This window comes from Nerophis ophidion, unplaced genomic scaffold (assembly GCF_033978795.1).
Source record: "Nerophis ophidion isolate RoL-2023_Sa unplaced genomic scaffold, RoL_Noph_v1.0 HiC_scaffold_56, whole genome shotgun sequence".
NCBI classification, from domain to species: domain Eukaryota; kingdom Metazoa; phylum Chordata; class Actinopteri; order Syngnathiformes; family Syngnathidae; genus Nerophis; species Nerophis ophidion.
Window position 1 is genome coordinate 76,001 of NW_026906978.1, and position 6,500 is coordinate 82,500.

Sequence of the window (6,500 nt, forward strand, 5' to 3'; positions counted from 1 at the left end):
AGGATCTAGGAAAATTGAAACATTTTCTGGGAATAGATTTTGAGCAAACAAATGGTAAAGTCACAATGTCTCAAGAGAGGTATGTTCACAACATCTTAGAGAGATTTGAAATGCAAAATTGCAAGTCCAGAGAGACTCCATGTGAACCAAAACTAGAGTACACAGATGTTGCAGACAAAACGACAGATCAAAGAAGGTTCAGGGAGGCAGTTGGAAGCCTAATTTACTTGTCCACATGCACACGTCCAGACAGAAGTTTTGTGGTCAGGAAGTTATCCCATCACTTTGCTGAGCCAACACAGTAAAATATGTCTTTAGATACCTCAAAGGTACAGCAGAAAACAAGTTATGTTTCAAAAGAAATGAAAGTGAAAAACTGGGATTGAGAGTGTACAGTGACGCTGACTGGGCTTCAGATGTGTCTGACAGGAGAAGCACATCAGGTTATTGTGCTAGTCTAAGCGGAGGTAGCTCTCTAATCTCATGGAAAACAAGAAAACAAGCTACTGTTGCTTTATCCACATGTGAGGCAGAGTACATGTCGTTGGCAGTTGGGGGCGGCATGGCGTAGTGGGTAGAGCGGCCGTGCCAGAAACCTGAGGGTTGCAGGTTCGCTTCCCACCTATTGACATCCAAATCGCTGCCGTTGTGTCCTTGGGCAGGACACTTCACCCTTGCCCCCGGTGCCGCTCACACTGGTGAATAGATGATGAATGAATGATAGGTGGTGGTCGGAGGGGCCGTAGGTGCAAACTGGCAGCCACGCTTCCGTCAGTCTACCCCAGGGCAGCTGTGGCTACAGATGTAGCTTACCACCACCATCGTGTGAATGAATGATGGGTTCCCACTTTTCTGTGAGCGCTTTGAGTATCTAATAATAGAAAAGCGCGATATAAATCTAATCCATTATTATTATTATAATGTATTTACCTAGGACAGTGTGATAAAAAAAATACTTATACTCGTTTAAATAGATGATTTTCTTTGAACTGGGTACCAAAAGTTGTTTATTAGACTCAGAAATGTGACACTCAGCAGGAGATCTCTTATCTGATCAAGCTCTGGCTCCTGTGTCTTTGATGTGACATGTGGACTTTAGTTGACCTGGACATGTGTGTTTTCTCTCCCTGGTACCCCCCCCGTGCTAAACTGTTGCCCTTTCCCGAGTGACCCCCCTCCCCTTCTGGGCAAACGACACCCTCTCCTTCTTCACAGGACTTTGGGTATTCATTCCACTGGTGTACTGTATGTAAATGAGCATGGAGGGTGGGACTTCTGAGAATGTATAATTGTCATGACATATTCTAAAAGATTTAGAACAAGCTGGAACGAACGGATGTGTCGTTCAGGTTTGGTCTCGCTTTGCAAAGCTTGTTATTATTTGTTTGTTACTTTGATAAATTATTTTAAAGCTATTTGTCACTAAAGGATCGTCTTTAAGAAATTTCCACGACAAGTTGGTGTGCAGAAGCGGGATCCCAAGAAGATCGCTGTTCCCGTTGGCAGAGGCCGCTGAAATGGACTAATCAACCCGGCAGCACAAAAAAGCTGACTTCTCCTTCCCAGAAATTTGAAAGGACGGGAGAGTTTTCGAGGCCCCTGCGAATCGGACGGCCGTCTCTTCGAGATCACGTTTAACCCGCTGCAACATCGTAACGGTAAATTAATTGAATCATCCTGACTGAAATTTTAAGACGAATCTCTGACATTTGAATTTTAAACAAAAGACGATTCCACAAAAGGTTTTTTTGTGTGACAAAGCTTGAGTGATTTATATGTTTCATACATGGGAAATTAGCCGTTCTTTTTCCGTCTCCCTACGATTTTTAATGCCGGGTTAGAGTCCCTGGGTTAGAGTCCCAAAATGTAGCGCTGGGTTAGAGTCCCTGGGTTAGAGTCCCAAAATGTAGCGCTGGGTTAGAGTCCCTGGGTTAGAGTCCCAAAATGTAGCGCTGGGTTAGAGTCCCTGGGTTAGAGTCCCAATTGTAGCACTGGGTTAGAGTCCCTGGGTTAGAGTCCCAATTGTAGCGCTGGGTTAGAGTCCCTGGGTTAGAGTCCCTGGGTTAGAGTCCCAATTGTAGCGCTGGGTTAGAGTCCCTGGGTTAGAGTCCCAATTGTAGCACTGGGTTAGAGTCCCTGGGTTAGAGTCCCAATTGTAGCGCTGGGTTAGAGTCCCTGGGTTAGAGTCCCAATTGTAGCGCTGGGTTAGGGTCCCAAAATGTAGCGCTGGGTTAGAGTCCCTGGGTTAGAGTCCCGATTTTAATGCGGGTTGGAGTCCCAATGAAAGTAGCCGTGTCTTCCTAAAAACGTATCTATATGCCCGGTTAGAGGCCGGAAGAAATAACACGGATTTAGGGTTAGAGTCCCGATGATTAACAGTGTCTATAAGGCCGTGAGTGTATGCCCGGTTAGAGGCCGGAAGAAACAACACACATTTTAGTATGTTAAGTTTAAACAAAAAGAGCGGAAAATTAAAACGAGCTCGAATATGTAGTCCAGGAAAGTTAAGCCTGAGGTATTCGATTGTGATTTCCCATGTATGTGCACAATGAAAGAAAATATGTAGAGGGAGCCCTAATGTGTGTGAAAGTATGGGTGAATGAATTGGGATTTCCCAAGACTGGTTCATTTAGGATGAATCAATTGAGTAAAATTAAAGAAAAGTTAGCGCTACAAGAGGTCAACATGCGAAAGGGAAAGACTGTGGGTGTGAAAGATTTGAATTGTTTGAACAACATAAAGAAACATTAGATGAGTGAAGCAGAAAATAAAGAAAAGATCGATCTTGCAACTGATATTTTTCCCAGTACTCTGTTTTCGAGCCAATCTCAGGGCCTGAGTCGCAGTCGAAGGGTTTCTGAGGACTGGACGCCACTTTACCCCACTCTGCCCCCGCACTACGACCAGCAGCAGCAGCAGCAGCAGCAGCAGCAGCAGCACCAGCACCAACAACAGCACCCGCCGATGTCACCCCTCCAGCTCCAGCTTCAGCAGCTCCCAACTCTACCCCTCACAACGCCGTTTTCGCCCACTAACTACCAGCGGGCAGTCTCGGGGCACGGCGCAGCAGCCCCGGCGGGGTCCTCCCACTCACATCAGGATGACAATCAAGGAGCATCGGGCTCATCAATTCAACATGTGACCAACGAAGTGAATAAAATGTCTCTGAGTGAGGACAGTGCTGGCAGGACTCTGAGAAGTGGCAGAACCTTCCAGGCTCCGATGATGGAATATCCAGGACCGCAAGGGACTCCCGCTTTGGTCTTACACCAGATGGACCAGGAAATGCGTGAAGCGATCAGAGACTGGCCGTCACCACACAGAGGTGGAGACGCGCTTGCAGCCGCATTCCAGGCTTTCTGTCGGGCATGGCGTCCCACAGGAGCAGAAATACAAAAACTTCTGCTGGTGCATCTGGGACCGGAGCAGTTGGCAAAGATAGCAGCAGAGGTGCACGCGGGACGTTTTGCCCCCTCCAAACTCCCTCCCTTTGTTTAAAATGCCAATGTTCTGCTGGATTTGCTGTCTATGAACTCCAAGGAAAAGGTACCCGGCCGGGGGCAATTTTTGAAATTGGTCTCCAAACTACGGCATTTTTGGGACATGGGGGACTTGTGGGACTCCACCACGGACTGATTTTTGAATACTTTGAGGATTGTCGCTGTAAAATGAACGCGGGATGGAGTGGAGGAAGAGGAAGAGACAAGAAGAAAGATGGACGTGGCATTACGACCAAAACTGTTGTTTCATGTGCGGAAAGGAAGGTCACTGGAGGCGAGACTGTCCTGAGAATAAACGGGATGGACAGCGGGACTATTGGGGCAGAGCGGATGGAGGCCAACTCAGAAACAATTCAGATTGACTGACCGGCTCGGGACCTGAGACAACGAAACAGATAAGTGTTGCACCCACACCCTCTCACGACAACACCATACTAACCGCTAACCGCAACGAAGACGCACTTGCTTTTACTGATACATTGCTGCTTGCTAAGGTGCAGGACAGAATTAGGGAATTAGAAGAGCGTGAACAGCCAATGATTGGGACGTATGCTTTTTGTGAGGACTTAGCCTATAAGAAAATGCCGATGATTGTGTGTGATGTGGGTGGAAGGTCATTGACGTTTCTTGTCGATTCTGGAGCGACAAACAGCGTAATTCAAACGAGTGAATTCTCTACAAAATTGAGTGGTAGAACTATGTTTTCCACTAGTGCGAGTGGGCAAACTGTCTTGAAAAGTTTTCAATACCAATTCATTGTACATGGGCGACGGCTGATTGTACAATGACAACAAAACATTTGTTTTTAATGTCTGATCTTTGTCCAATCAATCTGTTGGGTCGTGATTTAATGTTAAAATGGGGTATCGGAATCACTCCGATGCCAGAAGGCCTCAAAGTGGAGAGGAATGCAAATGGGTCGAATTTTGTCTCATTGGAGGTGAATTGTCCGCTCTATATCTATCAGTGGTGGGTAACGACCACTGCTTTGCAGGATCTAGAGAGCACAATATCACCCTGTTTGAATCCAGTATCTGACAGAATTGAATCTGAAAGCATGTATTGTGTGTCACATGTTCGTGAAGGTCCGGACCAAGAATAGGAAGCTTCATTCTATCATGGTTTGAATGATAGTTTGTTTATTAATGACGTCTATTTTGATGGATGCAAATGTGCAGTTGCAGTAAAATTAACTCCATCACAAGAAATATTGGATCATGTTGAAAATTCCAGTCCGCACATTCCGATAGCAAAAGCTAAATCTGATAATTGGCGGGATTTAAATCCTTTTATGCATGACTGTTTTTTGGCAAAGGATTGGCAACCGTGTGCACGCGGGAAAAAATGTATTCTATTCGCAAGCAGTCGATGCATATAGAATTAATTATGCGGCAAAAATTCATTTGCTACGTTCGGTGCAATTAGCATCTCCGACTGACGAAAAGTATGACGCACACCTGACTTTGACTGCGGTGACTTCTCCGACTGAGATTTCCTCCTTGTTGGCGCAAGTGCCGAGTTGTTTGTGGGCGAGGAACGACAGGCATGGGCTAATTCTGGTGCTGTTTTCCGGGATGGAGCCGGGTTTGGCCCTGACGCCTGAAGCTTTGTATGAATGTTGTCTGTCTATCTGTGTTGGCCCTGCGATGCGGTGGTGACTTGTCCAGGGGGTACACTGCCTTCCGCCCGATTGTAGCTGAGATAGGCACCAGCGCCCCCCGCGATCCCAAAGGGAATAAGCGGCAGAAAATGGATGGATGGATGGGAAGCCTTGTCTTCCTAAACGCTTGTTTGATTGTTATGTGAAATTGAGTGATGGGTTGGACCATGTGTCAAAGGGAGGGATGTGTCGAGCAGTACAGCAATTCTGGTTTACTAAGGGCTTTTACGCTTTCACAGAACATCTCTGTAAAAGTTGTTTGATTTGTGCTCAAAATAATCCAGGTAAACTTAGACCATTACCACAAGCAGCACACCCACCGCCTAGTAGGGCTTTTGAGCATGTCATGATGGATTTCATTGAACTTACACCCAGTGAAGGGAAAAAATATTGTCTAGTGATGTGTAAATGGTCCTTAGTGTGTGAATGTGAGTATGAATGTTGTCTGTGTATCTGTGTCGGCCCTGCGATGAGGTGGCGACTTGTCCAGGGTGTACCCCGCCTTCCGCCTGATTGTAGCTGAGATAGGCGCCAGCGCCCCCCGTGACCCAAAAAGGGAATAAGCGGTAGAAAATGGATGGGTGGATGGATGGTTGATATGTTTTCAAAATGTGTAGAAGCCTTCCCAGCGAAACATGCTTCTTCCGCTGCAGTGGCAAAAGCACTTTTAACTGAAATTGTGGCAAAGTGGGGCATTCCGAAGAAGTTATGGAGTGACAATGGTTCACATTTTGTAAATGAGGTGATACAGCAATTGTCTGATTATTTGCAAATTGATTTGAGAACTCATTGCAGCTACCATCACAATCCGGAGGTGCTGTTGAAAGAGAAAACGGAACAATTCAATTAAAACTTGCCAAATGTTGTGAAGAGACTAAGCTCAGCTGGCCTAAATGTTTGCGGATAGTTGTCATGTACATGCCTATGCAGGTGTGCACGCGTCATAACCTGTCACCTTTTGAGATTCTGTTTGCAGTCCCCCCTAATGTGGGGATAGGACCATCAGGACCGCCAATTGAGACGACCCTCTGTGAACACGGACTGGTAAGATATTGCATATCTTTAACAAAGTGTTTTGCTAATATTTGAAGGCAAGTCTCCTTGGCGCTTCCGGGGCGAGCGGATCATCCTCTACCCACCATTGTGCCCGGGCGACTTCGTGCTTATCAAGAACTTCAGACGGAAGAGCTGGAAACAATGAGGCTGGCTCGGCCCGTTCCAAGTTCTCCTCGTCACCCACACTGCAGTGAAAGTGGAAGAACGGCCGACGTGGGTCCACGCTTCGCAATGCAAGGCGATTTCGGGCCCTGTAGCGGTGGCCCCAGAGGAGTGAGGAGCTG